This window comes from Thermobia domestica, chromosome 8 (genome assembly GCF_964235325.1).
Source record: "Thermobia domestica chromosome 8, izTheDome1.hap1.1, whole genome shotgun sequence".
Lineage (NCBI taxonomy): Eukaryota > Metazoa > Arthropoda > Insecta > Zygentoma > Lepismatidae > Thermobia > Thermobia domestica.
This window is the reverse complement of record NC_137461.1, coordinates 19,970,423-19,990,029: the sequence shown is the minus strand read 5'-3', so window position 1 is coordinate 19,990,029 and position 19,607 is coordinate 19,970,423. Positions and strand designations below refer to the sequence as shown.

Genomic DNA, 19,607 nt, shown 5'->3' with positions numbered 1-19,607 from the left:
TTTGAAGACGCAGAACAGAAGTTGCGCGCTGCTTTTGGAAACACTGATCAATTGTCCGACAGTTATGCTAGCCTTCATAATAGAATGAAGAAACCGACCGAAACATACTCGCAATATTACTATGCCATGATGAAGCTATGCCAACGTGTTTCTCCGCATATGAGTGACGAGGATAAATTCCAGCATTTATTGCGAGGTTTACCGGCTGATGCCCTTAGTTATGTCATTGAAAAAGGGTGTGACACCCCGGAAGAGGTAAAACTGGCTCTTGAACGGTATGAAAAAGCTCGAGTACGCTCGCAGTTGCGTCGAGAACAAATCTCTTTGCCATCCACCACTAAGCCACAACAAAAAGAAGTAAAGACCCAGATAGCCAGGAAGATTCAACCCCCAAAACCCAAATTCTCAAAATTGCAATCTGTCTCGGTCGAAAAGGCTCCAACTCGAGGCCCCTTGAAGTGCTATAGATGTGGACGACCGAAACACTTGCGTGCTCAATGTTGGGCTAAAACTCATATTTCAGGGACACCCCTTACTGACAAAGCCCCTGCAGTCCGCCCACAAACAAACACCCGTGATATGCAGAATAAATGGAACCCTAAAGTAAATGGAGGAAGGCCAAGCACCTTCGGCCGGACTTCACAGGGTCCACAAAAATCGACAGTGACTACAAGGAATCAGACTAAAGAAAATAATCCTTCGGTTCCACCAAACAAGCAGAAATAATAACCGATTTTTCTTTTTCTGGTGAACATTTTGTCAGGTTTGACCAATACTAGTTAATCGCTAGTATATAGAGGTAAGGACAAATTTGGGTAATAAATAAGTTAAGGTTAAAAATAGAATAAGGTAGATTAAGTGCAACCCGACCATGGCAGCACCAAGGTCCAATGTTGTGTTTTCCCTTTAATTATAGAATTTATATTCTGACATGGCACATTTCTGGGAAGAAAAGGAATTCCTACAACTGGATAGCGAGGACGCGGAAATAAATGAAAGTGTAAGCCAAACGAACAACTTTCACATTGCTCCCGCTTATTTCTTCGCGCTGGAAGGCCTTCAACTAGCGCCCGGACTTCAAATATACAAGGAACTATCAGCTTTGATAGTGCCCCCACGGACTAGCCAACAGCTACTAGAGTTGGATCCCATAAATTATATTTTAAAACCCTATATCACCCATGATCAACTTACCCCAGATCAACAAATTACCGCATGGCTTTATGAACAAGTCCAGTCGCTAGAGTATGACCAAGGAGAATGTTATTTACATGAAGCGTTAGGCGAAATTAAAAACAAGATCCCAATGGGATCCACGGTGTTCGTTTATGGCGAGCCGACGGCAGCCGCCTTAAGAGAAGCATGCCAGGAATGGTTTATCCTGGACCTTAAACCTTTGATTAATGTTTCCTTAGACCAGTTGCCTGACCCCATAGTACCCTGGCCCCTTTCAGAGCACTTACAAAATCATCTTGAATGTGGAATCCAGCAAGTACTAAAATTACACAGCTGGTACTCGAAAAAAATAGAATCACCCTCTTGGGCGGATCCATTTTGTATGTTAGAGGACCTAATTTCCGAAGGAGAAGGAGAGCGGTAAAGCCATAACAAAGATTAATACTTGTGATGAACCATAAGATCCTCCCACCTTACACTTCATATGTACCGCCTTCCTCTTCGATAAATTGTGGATGATAACGGCTCCTAGATCCCCGATCTGGAAAGAGATAGGAGAGAGAATTACTCATTAAAAAAAATAAATAAATAAATAAATAAATAAATAAATAACTAAACAAATTAAGGCATGACATAATAGTAATAAGATCATTAGTAGCTAAGTCTAATAGAAACAGACAACTATCCCCTATAAGTCACAATTCATTTACGATGACCATATAATTATCGTTTTATCTTTCGTAGAGAGGTCAGACGGTAGAAGGTCAGTCTCAGGACAAGGTTGTAAGTTAAAACTTTTATCACTTAGCTGTACGCCCCATGCCGCTCTTCACTCGCATCTCTCAGCGGAAATATTTTGCAAAATCCTTTGTGGCTCAAATTCTATCTTGCATAAATCGACAACTGCCCCCGGACTTGGTATATGTCCATTTATCTGTAGATTTCCTGGAAGCCCTAGAAGTTATCTGCCTTAGCCTAATATACCGACAATTGTCCCCCAAAGCCCTTGCGGATACGGTTAATAATTTAACGGATCAAACAATAGCCTATCTTAGGTATGTCCAGCATCGCTCGATGGATACAGGAACACTGTTCTTGTTGTCTCTCTCCGGAAACGGATATTCTTACGGATTCCAATTCTGGAGATCGACGCTGCCATATCACCACTAATAGAGGTAGTGTCATTCCCCTACGAGTGTGGACGTACATAACATTGTGGGAAAGAAAACTCTGGGATAAGCTATTTGCATTCATTCCCTCCCGACAAGCTTCCAAGATACTTCCACCCTTTTTTCGATACTATCTGCGACGCTATCTTGCATTTCGATATTGTCAGATAGGAAACCTTATCCTTTTCAAGGGATGGTTGAAACTTTTTGGTTTAAAAACCACGCGTTGGATGAGAAGTGTGTACGCTACGTACGGGTTCGCATTTCGCATATTCCTGGTAATGGGAACAAGTGATGCAACCCTCCAACTGCGAGTTGCCTCCCGACCCGTCACATGGAATGAGGTTTTGGAAGAGGAATACATTTCTTTTTAACCGGTACCTTAAGGCAAAGAACCCCTAAATATATAAAACCCACGGTCAGACTATACGTGATTACTCTACCTTATTAATATTAAACATATCCCTGTTGATTTGACACAATAGTTGATGGTCCAATGCAAATAAATAAATAAGGTATTATTATCATACCGTCGTAAGCCGGGTTTCTCGGCGATATGTTATCCTATATAATTGTTTCTGTTTATTGTTTCTTTCAGAAAAATGTTAATTCGTCATTATCTTTTTGTTATATTGGGAATTGGAAGTTCTTGTCTTCCATTATCCAACCAGGAAAGCGTTCTTCCTGTACTTGCGAATGCAGGAGTGTTTTGGGAACTACTAACTTCTCAGGTACCCTATCATAAGTTAGCTATATTGGCTTATACCATACCCATATACAATCTACCTCAGTTGCATGATGAATTCAAAACTCTTCAGCAAGCGTTCACTTCCGGTTATTGCGATCAGACTAGAGAGGCGTCTGAACATTCATGTACATTGTTGCAATCAATTGTAGAAATCCAAAAGATCACTGACTTACAATTGCAGCAAGAATTTCTTGACCTCACAGCATTTCGAACAGATAAAACAAAACGCGGTTTAGATTTCATTGGTAGCTTTCTCTCTTGGTGTTGTAACACTGTGTCGAAAAGTACCTTCCAAAATTACGTTACCAACCAAAGAAAGATGGGTGAATTGTTGAATCAAATAGTGGATCAAATACATTCAGATCATCATAACATACTATTGACTCGAGACTCTACAAGAAATTTCTCTACCCAAGTGAACAATGCTGTACATTCAATACAGGATAAAGTGAAATCGCTTCAGAAGGCAGTAAATAGGGTAATCGAGCAAGTAGCTCGTAATCATGATACCGCATTGTCAGTGCAAGTTCTCACCCTAAGCAAGCTCCTTGCTACGCTCCAATACGAGCGCCAACATAAGGACATCCACACTGCTTGCATTGAGGGAAGTATGTCGTTAACAGCAGTTAACCCCAAACAATTAGCGCGTGATTTACAGGTTTTAGCGCTTCGACTTCAGAAACAAGGATATTCATTGGCTATACCACAATCGGAAATATTTCGCTACTATAATTTACGTACAACCACCTGCCATTTTGTAGGAAATAGTGTGACGTTGATTGCCAAAATTCCAATCACTCGTGGGGCTCACCCCATAAAATTATTCCGTTTGATTCCATTACCATTTCACTACCAAAATCAAACGTGCAAGGTAATACATGAACCGGCCCTACTGGCTACTAATTCTGAATATGAATCTATTTTAACCGACTACGATATTATCACGTGTTTGAACAGACCTGATGGACTTTGTAAAATACCGGAAATAACACGTACATCTTTCCAAGCTCCGAATTGTATCTATCATTTGTGGCAAACATCTTCGGTCGCGGAAATCAATCAATTTTGTGCATTTACTTGTTATCCACACGTACAACCCATTATCACTCCCTTGAGTGAAGACACCTATCTTATTACTAACCCTCCCCGTCAAATGACCATGATATGCCCAGACAAGAGTGAAAGTCTTAAACAGGATCCTTTTACTCCTGGGTCTCTCAAAGTTAGCCTGCACTGTAAGTGTGCATTGGAAATTAATTCTCATTTACGAATTCCTCCCCGTTTCCCATGCCCCAAGGACTCCATCATGGATCCTGCCGTCAAGCGTTTACTACCCTTAACTTGGTTACCCTTAGAGACTCTTAAATTACCTAAAAATCTCTTAGGTGAATTGGAATTCACCGACCTTAATGCGACATTAAACCAAAATTGGTCAGTAAAGGTAACCTACTATGAGCCGCCATTACAATCTCATAGGCTAACCCCCATCGCACTTCCCCAAACAATTAAAGTATCAGATATCAGTGGCAGACCGTATCTTACGATTTTGTTCGTATGGAACACTGTTCTTACCTTATGCATGATTTATATGACCCTTCGTTTAAAGAGCACTCTGTGGCCTCTTCTGCTTACTTACCCCCAGCCGGTGAAAGCTCAAGGCATTATTCATGAGATAACAGAACCACTACTTTATGCCGTTATTGGAATAACAATTTCGGGAATTCTTCTATTTTGTTGTTATAAGACACTGTGTCTTCGAGTTTTTTCTGTTCTTCGAAACCCCCCTCCACCTACCCCCCAACCCCTAGAGGAACCCTCCTCGAGTCAGGACCGACGTCCCCCAGCCCCTCCTCGTAATACTAATTTATGACTAGCAACGATCACGTTACTATTGCTCGCTACTGGTGAGGCGCATGCTCTAGAACTTTCGACCCTTGCCCATTCTGGCGTGATTACAGACAGTGATCCGCACGTTATCCTTTATGATTCATCGTTACCACTAGTACTTGAATTTCTATACGAGTCGTTCGTACCGCCCGATGGACAAAACATTTGGAACAAACTACCTCCAAATAATCTAGAAGTACTCATGCAAGATCATAATCAGCAAGGCTATGCCTTTGTCTTTGTCACGAAAGTCCACGTTAAGCAAGCTTGGATTACTACTTCACAGCTCCAAACCTTTCTTGGTAACTTAAGGTTAGCTCAACATGCGTCAATGATTCCATGGAAAACCTTACGAACTGTTCATAACATTCAAACGTGGGATCAATTGGTTGCAACATGCTTAACGAACTCTATCACCCCTACCTTACTCCCCCCTGATTTATTACTTAACTTGACTTATGAATTAGAACACCGGCTTAAGACAACAGAGTATGAGTTAGTCATACCCCCCTCAGATATTTCGATTCTCTACTCGTATAAACTTAGTGAGTGTATCATTGCGCCTACACAAGTCATCATGGCTATTAAAATTCCTTTACGACAACGCGGAACTACCTTACAACTCCAACATTTGCGTATTATTCCTTTCCAAAGGAGTAAGGGAGTTTGTCATGTAGATCTACCTATCCAACATATAGTAACCCGATGGCCGTCCAATAAACTTATGACCGTAGACTGTGATTTTTCAAAGGAGACCATTTGTTTAGCTCGTGAATTTCAACCGCACGAATTCTCCATAATACCCTGTCTCCTATCGCTTTTGCACTCAAATTCTTCGGCCATCCGAGACAATTGTCCTCTGAAATGCAAATATTTACCGTCGGTTGACCTATTTCATCGGTTAAATTTCACTACTGTCACGATTCTTGCCCGACGTGGATTGTCGATTCATATTTCATGCCCAGAAACGGACATTCCAAATATGATGTCCCCAGATGATTATGGCAGTTTTTTGATAAATCTTGGTTGTCGATGCTCTGTGCGACTACAAGGGGTTGTACAACAATCTATTTATCCTTGCATTACTCATCACGTGGAAAAAGCACGTGTTGTAAAACTAATTCCTGTGCAATGGCTTCAAGACATACCCAGTGAGACCGTACCTTTCATTTGTCACCCATGTACCCTTCGTTCAGGGTTCCCATCTTCAGAACCTATATTAACAGACTATTCGACAATGTTTCTCATTAATGTAGTATTTATGGTAATTACCTTGGTCATCGGACTGTTGTCTGTTATTTTTACTGGCATTACACTGCGTAGACGTGCTCTTGTACGAGCTCGCCGTCGCCCATACTGTCAGCAACAATCGCCGCCACGATACTTAAGTGTTACTGGATAAACCCAAACCTATAAAATAAATAACGCAATTAAACACTGCCCATTGGCATACCTTATATTTATATTATGCTAGGACGATAATTACAACAAGCTCAAAAAAGAAAAGGGGGCGCCTATCCCCCCATCTCAACATATCACTCTCTCTCTCCAGATCTCTTTCTTTTAGGAACACTATTATATCTTATTTTTTTTTTATTGTCTCCTCCTCCTCTAGCCACCATGGAGCCTACACCCACACCATCTGCACCTGGCCCATCCATGGACGCTCTACGTGATGAACATGTTCGATTATCAACTTTTACTGACTGGTCGGTATCTTTTATTTCGCCCGCTTCGTTAGCACGCGCTGGATTTTATTTCCTCTGCAAACCAGATAGAGTAGCTTGTATATTTTGTAATTTGCAGATTGGTCTTTTTGAACCAGGGGATGATCCGACCGCATTGCATCGTCAGTGTTCACCTTCTTGCCCGCTCTTAAAGAATTTTCCAAAAGGTAGAGACGAATGTGGCCCCTATCATTGGACGTATATGCCCAATTCCCGCCCAGAGCGTCTCTCATTCTCACAGGGGCAATCCCCTGCCATCGCAGGCACTTCAGAAATCACAATAACTGGACCCAAATATCCACACTACACTCTCGAAGAACAACGATTGGAGTCTTTTTCCTTGTGGCCCCCTGCGCTAGCTCAAACTCCACAGGCATTAAGTCGAGCTGGTTTCTTTTATGCGAAAAAAGGAGACCAAACTATCTGTTTTTTCTGTGGTCAGGGCCTTCATCGATGGGAGCCCACCGATGACCCCTGGGTAGAACACGCGCGTTATGCGCCCCGCTGCGCTTTTCTCTTACTTCATAAGGGCCAAGATTTCGTCACTCGCGTGTTACAGCCGGCATCCCAAGATCAACCCCAACCTACCCCACAACCAGTAGTATTGCCAGATACTGAGATCCCGGTCGCCGCTAATGAGGTTGTTGAAAATTCCGACCACCCCACAGACAATCACACCCCCTCCCCTCAAAATTCCCTGTGTAAAATTTGTCTCCTTGAAGAAGTACAACTGGTATTCCGACCATGCAATCATGCCGCCACCTGTGTTGCTTGTGGACTGGCGGTTACACAATGCATTGCCTGTCGGGCACCAATTACGTCAGTGATTCGTATTTACATCCCCTAACGGGTAGTTGACCCGCTTGTGATTGCTTTGTGCTTCATTGCTACATATTATTTTTCCTCAAATTTCTTTTGTATATACTCTTCCCGGCCATTAAGTGCTGTCAATATATTTGCTACCTGAATTTGCTTCCTTTTTATGACCTTATATATGTTGCCTGACATTTGTTCACCTCACCTACCAGGCTCCTCATATATATTGTGTAGTCTTAGTTTTATTATTCAGTATTGTTTCTTTTTATTCATTACACTTTTCAGCCTTTAAGGTTTATTGCGCTGAAGTTCTAGGTTTATTTTATTTTATCTTTTTTTTTTTTTCTGAGGAGTCTGGGCGGGAAGGATTATATACATATAGATATGCATAACTAAAATATATAAAAAAAAAATAATAATAATAATAAAAAAAAATAAAATAAAATAAAATAAAAGAAAATAAAATAAAACAAATATTGTACAATGATATCAGATATAATCCAGTAGTAACTGATTAAGTGGTATAACAACTCTTAGATATTACTTTAGTTATCCTTTTATTTTATTCACATCGTCAGTTAGTTAGGTTTCTGCTTACTTAGGATTTTAACTTTGGATTAATTTTCTTTATTTATAGCTAATTGTTATTAGTAAGTTCATTTGTGTCATATAGATATAGTTCATTTGTATGTTCATATAGATTAAGGACTCTCGAGTTCTAGTATAACATAACTGAACTCTACTCAGAATAAAACCTAGACTTAATACCTAGAAGTCATGAGACTTTCACACTTGGTAGCCCCCTCCATAAGCGGCCCTGTTTGATAAATGGAAACACCACATAACAACAGCGCACAAGCACCGTTGACACATGTTAAATCAAAGTCAAACATTCCATGAGAGTAATACACTTTAGGACATAATTATATGAACGTGACAGTAATTATACTTGTAAGGGAAATAAAATCAAAATACACCAACAAACGTAGTACTCTTTCATACTTCAAAGTTAATAGACTATCATTTCTTATAATGACGTGGATACTTCCTCAACACCCGCCTTTCATTTTGCATTAAAAAACTAAAAGGAAATCAACTCTTATCAGATGACGGAAGTGCATCCGACTCAGGATGACGGTTGCGCGAAAAGTCAACAGCAAAGAACCCGCCAGCATTTACAACAGGAAAATAGATAAATAAAGAGAAAATAGGGAAATGACATTACAATGAAATGACTAATAATAATAATGTTGCCCATTAAATCATCACGATCAGGATACACCGTAGTCTTGTTAAGCACTTGCTTCTTGACGATTCCTGGTTCGATCCCCCCCCGCTGGATCAATTCTTCTATCCTATATCTAAATTATCGCTCCGCATGAGCGCAAGCTTGTATTTGAATTGGTTATGTAAAAGTAGGTTAGAATCAAATACTTTCAATAGACATTTAGTGGATCACATACCCTCACTACCTACACTAGAGGTCCTGAGTTCGAGCCCCGACATATTCCAGTCAACATTAATATCGTTGTAAAAATGGTCTCAATTACCGGAGGTGATTGGCAGTTACGAAATTGTAGATCACGTTGAAAGGAAACAGATAAGTCGGAGATCGAGTCCCGACTCAAGCACTTTTTGCATGAATGACAACCACGTAACCACGTTTGTTCTCCCTTAGGGATCCACTTACTAACATCACAGATTATGCAAATCGCATTTTGTATAATCACTGTTACATTGTAGCTTAGGTCACTCCCTTTCATTGTAATTTTTCACTTAATTCAGTAATAATAACAATCAGTATGGGATACACCCAGGGTATGAACTGAGATTTCATTGACGTGAAGAACTTGAAATGCATGTTTCAAAAATAACACACTAACAAGTCAAGGTGATAGTACTTACCCTGTAACAAGAAAACCTCCCCTTAGTGTCTTTGGAGACGTACGTCTTCTCTTCTCCTTCCTTTGTGTTTTCCGAGCAACAGATGGTATGTATACTCCAACAAGCTGAAAAATATGAACCACAAAGTTAAGATCTTATTTAAACTCGTTGATTATCATACTCAATAAAAACAATAATTAGCCTCATACTTAATATTTCAAAAATTAAATAAGATAGCTCTCCTTCAAAACCCAGTCACGCCTTAACTACCAAGTTCGTCAAATTCGACTAATAAGTAGCTGGGACACTACACTCAACTTGGGCACTCAACTTCAGGTTCCCACGTCCAGCCTATAATGCTATGTGTGTGTGGGAGAATTTTTTTTTGTTTTCGTTTCAGGTTTTTCCTTACAGAAGCCGAAGTAGCAGAACCGGCCCAGGTAAAAAAGCAGTGGAAGGACCTACACCTTGGAAATAACTGAGTATTCGTTTTCTGTTTATACTTCTGTTAAAAGTTATAAGTTTTTAATCACTTGAGTGTAAAAGGGGAATTTGACATTTTCCTTTATTATTCTTCCTAAGTTACTTACAAAAAAAAGGATGCAATATAATGAATACATCACCATGTGCCCAAGATAAGACGGCCTCCTCTGAGGGACTCATTTATCTTAATTAACCTTATAGAATTAAAACCCTACAGTATTATTTTAAGAAACCTATAACGATTGAGACAACAAATTATTAGAGATTTAGCGAGACACTACAATTGTGAAAAAAATAATATGCACGGTAACTGAGCATTTCTCAAGTGCTGGATTGCCCTATTGTGAGATACGTCTTGTCTTGAACACTATGAGTACTTAAGGTGTAATAAAGTGTAAAGCTAGAAATGCAGTTCCATTATGAAATTTTGCATGGTTAAAGTTATATCAGTTCTCCTTGATTGTGTTTTAGTTCAATTAGTTGCCAGAACCTTTTATTAGTCTGCTTTAGATAAGTTACAAGTATTGTTTTTAGTTAAATTCATTAACAAAATTTTGATGATACTCTGGAACTAATTTTCTTAACTAGCATATTTGCAATGGTATAACTAAATTGATTTAAATCTTGTTGAATCTAAACTCTGATCATTAGTTCTGTGGTTTACGCAGTAACCTAGAATAAAATCTCACCATAAAGAAAAGGTAGATAATAGTAACATTCCAAGGTATAAAAGATTGTATACAATAGACTTCTTGTACTCATGCATGAAAATCTGAACGACTGACCACTTCTTGTCTTCTAAATCAGAAAAACAATGCAAATATACTTATCTGACAATGCTGAGATGTCACTGGTCTGAAGCTGGCTTCTGTAATAGTATACTAGATGAATTCTCTCAGTTGCGATGCAAAACCCCCTTTTTCCCCTCTCTCCCTCCAAACATTCGTCAGCTGAGCTGATAATTTACCAAGCCACTTGTCAGTATACCAAGCTGTATAATTAGTTCACTTCCGCCACGCTGGCTAAATTCAAACTTCCTTTTAATACTCTAGTTCTCAACCTGACTACAGCTGAAACAACAGATACGGCAAATGTATGTCAATATGGCCATTACGTCCTGACGTGTCATAACACACTAGGTATCGACCCACCTTGTAAAGTACCTTGGTTTTACTCACCATATGATTCATCACCCATTAATTATAACAGTAAGTGGAAGAATATTTAACAATGCAGTTTCCTCCATCATTATCATTCCACTCACAACGAAACAAGCCGAGTTAGGTACATCAATCAATTTGAGAAGAACTTGTCTTACCGTGACATTGTTCGATCTTCATCCACAGTCACAGCTTGAACACAAGAGGCATCCTAACAATAATGTGTGGTCAGCGCACATACACTCAATTCTAGACTTCTGGTTTATTTGTTCAATGATACAAAATTGGTTCTTGTAATATTATTACAATCACATACAATATTTAAACAGGTTTCTATACCTAGATGCTGACGATGTGTGGTCAGCACATTCAGGACATCTGGAGGAAAAACATTCTGTATTCGAATCTCATCTTCGAATAGCCTCGTTTTTGGGTAACCCTTGCAAGCTCCATTGATTACTATATCTTTCTTAGATTTGATGTGTGGTCAGCCCCGTTGAATAAATATATATAATAAACAATTAAAAAAAAAGAAATTCGGTGGACTTCCTATGTAAACAAGTACTTCGCATAAGACAAGGATATTATGTAACGCCTTAATGATTATGTAGTCTAATAGTCTCTCTGATTGCAGAGCCATATCCATTGCCTACCCAGTGTGATGTCTAGAGTAAGGCCCCCCCCCTGGTATCTGGAGGTACCCAAGGATCCAGATTGCAGCCTGTCAGCCCCCTCCAGGGCTGATCCAGAGGGATGATATGGTAATCGATTACTGTTATTGATCGATCCATCACTGTTTAGTAATGGGCAACAGTGATCTAAAATCTGAATTTCCATCCGGATCCAGAACTCTCTTTGTGCTACAAAATTTTATAAAATCCTGCAGTGACAAGGAAATCTCGTTTATCTATGGACAGACTTCCATTGACTTACCTCAGTTCATTGCTTACAGGTGAAAAACTCTTCTCGTATCAGTACAAACAAAAAACTGGACAAGTGAAAAGACTCAAAATAAAAGGAATAAAAACTCCTTTCATATCAGCGTTGTGAAAAATCATAAGAAGATTGTAAACAATGTCAAGAGACTTTCAATATTTCTCAATATATGAAACAACTCAATTTCATTGTAATATCCACGATCTAACGGACCAATAACAAAACAAAAAAAAAAAAAAAAACCATGGACAGTTATTGTCTAAATGTAAAAATTAAATTTCTATTGATTGGTCAAGTAAAAGCACAAGTTTGTTTTTCAGACATTTAACGAAGTCTATACGTGAGTATGGTAATCGAGTTTACACATTTTCATTCCACCATGTTACCGACCGTAAGTTTTGGAACCCTCTGTATAGCTATCTTTTGGCAAACACCGAAGTGAAAAAAGACAAGGAAAGTAATTTATTAAATTATCCATTGCACATTGTAGTTAACTGTTGCTCAACAACAGGTCACCTTGTTGTCTCCATATAGAATTATTCTCCGCATAACTAAAATTACTTACACTAGGTATTTAAGATTTAAAAACAGAAAAGTTCACCACAACGGAAACCGAGGCTGGTTATCAGTCAAGGCTAGTAGATTTAAAGACGAACGGAACATACTTCCGGTGTGCTTTAAAAACATATCAACCATTGCTTATGTTGTGGTTACCTTTTGCGTGTAAAATCTATTCTATAAATCAACATACTCCACTAACATTATGAAACATGATGTAACTTGACTTCGTAGATTTCCTTTGTAACCACAAAGAAATCCCTCTCGATTGCCTGTTATAGTGTAAAAAAAAAAAAAAAAAAAAAAAAGAGACATGAAATACGGATGTTGATACCAATACTGATGTTAATAATTATAGGAATAGGAATACTAACAATACTAACCTATAAACCCCCCCCTAATAATCCCCCTAATTATAAAGAAACGTTATGTAATCCCCTGCAAGAAAACATGTCCCCTGGTATAGCAAATGTATCTACATCCCTGGTTATTAGATTTTGTATCTGATATTACCATAGGCCATTAGGGCATAAGCTAACACACTAACCATAGGGTCAGTATTTTAACCATTCAGACTCCCCCTTTTTTTTTTTCTAACACAACCTCTCATGGATTCATGAAAAGAAGTCTAGAGTTGTTATATGTAATCCTTAAGTGCGCTAAAATGCACTACTTGGTTGGTAATGTCTGAATATTGTCAGTATACGAAAAATATCAATGTGTGTAGCGTAAAGCATACCACACAGGATGAGAGAAACCAAATCGAGGTCGAAATAGCAATCAAGCTGAGTAGAAGTTTAGAAAAACACATGTACATACTATGATTACCCTGTATAGAACAGAGCTATACAGTAAGTTTGTCATATATTACATTTTTATTGCATTATTAATATAAAGAGCAATAACTAATAATGTGAGATGCATTTTTGATAACAATAGGATGAGTTTAATATAAAATGCGTACAGACGCACTTATAACATTTATTAAGCATTCAGCAACTGTTTTAAACTTTAGTTGTTAATTACTCAAGTTATTTTACATATGCGGTTTAAACATTTAGTATGCAATCGCTTCTATGTTACAAATAAATATATTGCCAGATATGTAATGGAGTACTCAATTATTTTCAAAGGTTTACTCAAGGGAGTACTCAAATACTTTCAACACATTACAGGTTATAAAATATTCATTTGATTCTGGAAAGTAGAATATAGCCTATGATTTATGAAGTATAACTGGTATATTGAAACAACATAAGAAATGTTGTTCACAAACTGTAAAGCACAACCCCGCAGTAAGTTTAAAAAAAAAAAAAAAAAAAAAAAAAAATTTCTAGATCATTGCATGTTTTCCCATTTGGCTTATACTATAAACAATGAGAACTATTCTTGTAATTTTATCGTTCATCACAGTCCAACTTTAAAGCGCTTCACGCTATTTGTTTTGTTTGAGTGTATGTAATGTTGAATTTTCTTTATAATAGTAGAAGTCGTACTCATAATCGGTTCGAAGTCATACTTAATAATATGGTTAGGAATTGGTTTAAAAAAAAAAATACTATGGTGAGTTCATACGAAACCTTTTGATAACTATAAGCTAGAAGGAATCCATGGTTGTAAGGTTTCATCCTACAGAGTTTTAATCTAAGAGTTGTTAATGGAATTGAGTAACATTTATACGTACTATAGTTAGTTATGACACATGAAATCTTACAATCACGCTCTTTTGCAGTTTAGTCGTGCATAATCTCCAATCCCTCAAGAAAGTTTGTTGTTAGTTCCTAACGCCTGACGTAAGGCCAGTTCTATATTAACCCTTTAACTCCCAGCAACTTGCCTTGGACAACCGTTTCTGTAACCGAATAAAAATGCCAGAAAGATAACTTTCGACATTTTTTTTTCTTGTTTGTTTTTTTTTTTTTTTACCGAGGTCGGCGGATAACTGTTACACAGTTGTGCCTCGAAGTCCTAGGCCGGACTCCAAATTATAGGGCGAGACGCCCGCGCGTTTCAAATTGTGTGTGCAGTAAGGGAAAAGAGAAATAGGGAGAACGGAGTCAGGTGAGGTCCAGATTGAATTATCAACCTGATGCCTCATTGACACCAAACCACACGCATGTAATAGTGGTATGACCCTAGCTTTGATTTTACTCAGATCACAGAGCTGGGTCCTAGAGGCAATAGTTAGGGAACACCACGAGAGCAATAAAGATATGAAATCTATTATGTAGTTAGAACCAGGTATAAAAAAAAAACTGTAAAAAGAGATGTACAATAGGAATTTCAATCCCGGCGTGATAGAGAAGAAATCATAGAAATACTAGAAGTCTTAACCACTATTGAGCATGCGCGTGAAGAAGTCTCTCCCATGCTCGATGAGGCTCGTGACGTCGCCTTCGAGCTACGTCAGAAAAGGCAGAAATGCGTGGGACGAAGCGCCTTTATAAGCGAGGCTTGTCTGCCGCACCGGTTGATTCTACGGACGGACGACTAACAGTGAACTTCGCTTTGGTTCGGGACACTCTTCATAAAAATCAGGTATGTGCTAATTTTTTCTAAGTTCCCCCTCCACACGGGATGAGCACTTTGAGATTGTTTAGTGATCAATATGAGTTTTATTTTCAAGTCCCATCAATCTGAGACCACATTCCCTCTTCGAGACTTAACATGTTTTCCTTTCGGGCCAATGCAAGTTGCGATGTACAAAGTTCACACTTTACTATTTTCAATAACTCGCGGTTTAGCATAAAAACCTTCTAGCACCCATTGAGTATTATTGGGTTGTGCTCCCACTCGAATAATGTAGAAAAACTTCCAAGTTGTAACTCCAAGTAACCGATTTTGTTAAATTGATTTGTATTCTTATTTTTATTTTTTTTTAATAAAAAGTAAAGTGAAATGGTCTCTTTGATTCGGTCAAGCTATCCCACCTAGTTAGATTCAACTCACAGTCTTCAAGTGTTACCTGGGTTTCGATTCCTAGTACCAAGCTCTACCACTTTAGTACGCTTTCTCATCATCTTCGAACCAGTGGGCCAACGACGTTTCGAGACCGAGGCTAAAAGAGAGTTGGACTCCGAACCAACCTTGTAATACTGGGTGGAGAGTGAAGAAGTGATCTCAATTACGATTTCACAAAAGAAAGTGTACACAATTGCTACGCCAATCCCAGAACCAAGACATCATACATAACAATATATATATATATATATATATATATATATATATATATATATATATATATATATATAAAGGTGAATACAATTTTTCATTCATTGGAGATGGCCCCCCTCAAAATTTTCTTGGGCCTTTCATTGGCCCCTCCTGATAAAAATTCTAGCTACGCTACTGTGTTCCAGGCCCCTAGGTCACACCTGAGCTGAGATATGGGGGTGCAAAGTCCCCATAAGAATAACATGGAGGCATTTTGAAAATAATCGAAAACGATCAACGTTGAATTCATAGTTTTTGGGGTCGCTGAGATGAATAGTGACAGTTTTAATCCAATTCAACTTCAAGGTAAGCGAGATTTTAAAAGTAATCGAAAACGACAGATATTAGTGTTGAATTCATAGTTTTCGAGGTTGCTGAGTTTAGTGGTATCATTTTTCATGATATTCAAGTTCATCTTCACTCCTTGGCGTGGGGGTGTGAGAAAATGACTTTTTAAAAACCAGATAAGCTAGCTAATTAGTAACTACTGTAATTAGAGCGAATTAAACACATTTTCGCGCTTGCGCGGGACTCTGCGGGTTGTTAGTTTTAAATATTTCTTTATTGTGAATCTTAAAAAAAAAAAAAAAAAAAGTTCCAAAATTTTGCCGCCCTGTGCTCGAGCACAGAATAGCACTTACCTAAATACGGGCCTGCATAAATTACAAATAATAAAATTAAAACTATAATTACTTCAAATGAAAAGAAACCTTTCTTGTAAACGAATTTAATTTATAGTTTAAGTCAGTGGTTCCCAAAGGATATGTCGCAACATTGGTGTGCCAAGTAGTACCATAGATTGTATTACGAAGTATAATTTAAAAATCATAAAGAATTTAATAATCAGTTAAAATAAATTTTAAGATAGACGGTACCAGTCAATGACCAGGCAGCAGCATCAACAATGCTTAGTACCATGTAGAGGCACTATTTTACAGAAACATGTAGGCATATGCTATTATGCACTGAGTGCTCACTGAATTCCGACCACCTCTTAATATCTTGTTGGTCCATCTTTTGTTCGAAAGACGGCCTGGACACGTCGTGTCACGGATTCTGCAAGTTACTGGTATGTTTCCACGGGGATCTGATGCAATATATTCCTAATGGTATCTCACAATGAGACCACAGATGTCGATGCAGAAGTCATGGTGCGAAGAGCTCGTTCTACAACATCCCATAATGTTATATAGGATCAAGATCCTTTAAGTTAGGGGGGTAATTCATACAGGGGAGGATTAAGGCTTTTAGGACCCTGGAGCCGACTATTTCAAGGAGGGCCCTATGTTACGAGTAATTCCAGCGCATAAATTTTCTTTACTGTCTTCTACAGCCTCATAGGCTTATCGAAACGCCGAGAACTATGCTGTAACATTAATGTGCTCCAAGTTTGCAATAACTACTTTAATTACATTCATTATTAACAGTTAAATGCTCATATACTGCAATGTAACAACACACACATGCCAAATACAAGTCAAATGGTCAACAGTCCCTGTAAAAACGCTAATAGAGTAAGAGAAAAATCATATATAAAGCTGTACAAATCTACGTTGTTAGAAAAGTTTTCTCCCTACATTTTTGCTCTGCAAAGGATTCTATTATGTCATTAAACGATAACTCTCTGACCAGACATGATTCAATAGATAACAGGGCAAGAGCATTGAGTTTCTGCTGCGTCATGTTAGACCTCACTGGACATCTTAACAATTTAAGTTTAGAAAAGGATCTTTCGCCAGTGCAATTTGTAACAAAAAGAGACAGATACATTCTGTACGCAATGCAGATATTTGGGAAAACTGTATCTAAGTTAGTTTCATATAACATCAAAAGTATTTTACTTGCTGTAAGAGAACTCGCACTTATATTTTGGCCGTTCTCATTAGCAATAAGAGTTTGTATTTACAATAAGAAATGATGAAACTCTTTGTAAAAATTCGAGTACACGTTACCATTGTACTTTAGAATAAAATCACTGATGGCTCGGCTTATATCCTCTTTGTTCATAGAGTTAAATTTGGTAAGAAACCCGAAAGTCTCGTGCAGATTTTTGTACTGAGCTGCCCTTCGCTGTAACTCTGAAGTGAGTTCATCTATGATCGGGAAGAACGTTTCCACACGAAATTTGTCATTCCCTAATGTTGTTAGGAAATGACTTTTTAGTATCTCAGAGAGCCCAAATTGATTAGAAGAGGAACGTTTTATTGTTAAGGAGATTTGGAAAACCTCCTAGATTTGCTATAAGTAATGACAGAGATATTTCCAAGGAATTGCCACCACAAGCTAATAATTTGGTTTCTAATAGAGGCCCAAAGTAGCTCACTCTTTCGCAAAATACGTATCGTGTAGACACTAGTAGAAGAAGACAACTCTAGTGATACGAAAATTAGCACGGGTCTGAAGCCTACAATAAGTTAATTGCTATATTTTAGTATTAAAGAGTGGGATTTTGAAGGGGGGAATGAACTTGGGCTCTATAGGCTCAGCCCTTAATCCACTACTGAATTCATATGCTGCAGGTCTGTGGAATGTTCCTCAAGCGAAGCAAGTACAGTCCTAGCTCAGTGGTACCGTTCACTTATTATGTAAGGACTAACGCTATTTTTGACGAATTTTTAACCCCCCCCCCTATCACTCTTGTCACACTTTGTAACGCAAAGCCGAACCCCTTCCTCCCTTTGTCACGTAACACTTTTTCATTTTTTTTTAACCAATTTTGATTATTTTGGGCGTTATTACAATAAAAATGTTTGTATTCTGATTAAATTTGTAGTCTATTTTTTTTTTTTTGTCAACAAATCAAAGTATTAAAAATTGGTAGTATCGCAATAGGTTGTTTAATTAACCAAATTAATTCTTCGATATTATATATTGCTTTCCCAAGGATATCAAACCTATTCTTATAGAACATCCATGATTGGCAAAGAGGAAGTACGGCCGGAAGAAGCAGGTGAAACAGGATTCAAAGAACTGACATCGATCTCTTCTTCCGGGATGAAGTTCGCCAGTGCCAACGATGCAAAGATCTCATCGACCACTGCTTCGTTGTGGCTGCTGCACACGTGGAGGAGCAGGGGCATCTAATTTGTGAACAAGCTTTCGAGCATCCTCTGGAGACTTTGGACTTCAGTTTACCCCTTTTCAAATTATTCTTATCCTAAATCAGTGTCAGAATACAAATAAACTCGATTTCTCCAGGGAAATTCAAATCCAAAGAAAAAAATTAGTACGAGATTAATATCTGACGAATTTGGTTTCTAATATCTCATTTTGCTCTGCAAATTGTGGATCATTCTGTCGCGGAAATATTTCACGAGAAAGAGTTTCTTCTATTTCACATGCGAAACTCTTTAGAATACAGTGAATAATGATTCAAATTAAAACTATTGAATCATATTCTCAGAAACAGCGATACTAGTGGGAACGCGAGGGCACTTTTAAGCCTTTGTTACTATCGCTAACATCTAACTTCAGAAAAGCTTCGTGTGCCGTAAATGCAATGCTGCGGTAGCCACAAAAAGGTTTTATTGTATTGTAATACACGCAGGCAGTGGCGCATTTAGGGGGGTGGCTTCCGGGCTCAAGCCCCCCCCGAAATCTTACTTAGTATAGTAAAGTAAATAAAATATCTTGCAGAATTTTCACATTTCCAGGCAAAGCCCCCCCCGAAAGTTTGCAAAGCCCCTCCCGAAACAAAATCGTAAATACGCCACTGCACGCAGGGTTCATCACTAGCCATGCTGGTGTCTAGTAGCGTCTTCGAATCCCTTCTGCATGATTTATTTTATATAGGTTATATGTTCGCAATTTTCGAAAATAATAGAAATCTTCTTTATTTATTTATTAAAAA

General features: G+C 38.3%; 1 long non-coding RNA gene across 1 annotated transcript; it reads right to left on the bottom strand.

The window, feature by feature from the left end:
- Positions 1–6,276: 6,276 nt before the first annotated feature.
- On the bottom strand, positions 6,277–10,811 carry LOC145691579 (uncharacterized). Its single transcript, XR_014132415.1, has 3 exons — positions 10,580–10,811; positions 9,429–9,532; positions 6,277–6,390 (listed from the first exon to the last, which is right to left on the bottom strand). It is a non-coding gene; the product is annotated as an uncharacterized LOC145691579 (long non-coding RNA).
- Positions 10,812–19,607: the final 8,796 nt, after the last annotated feature.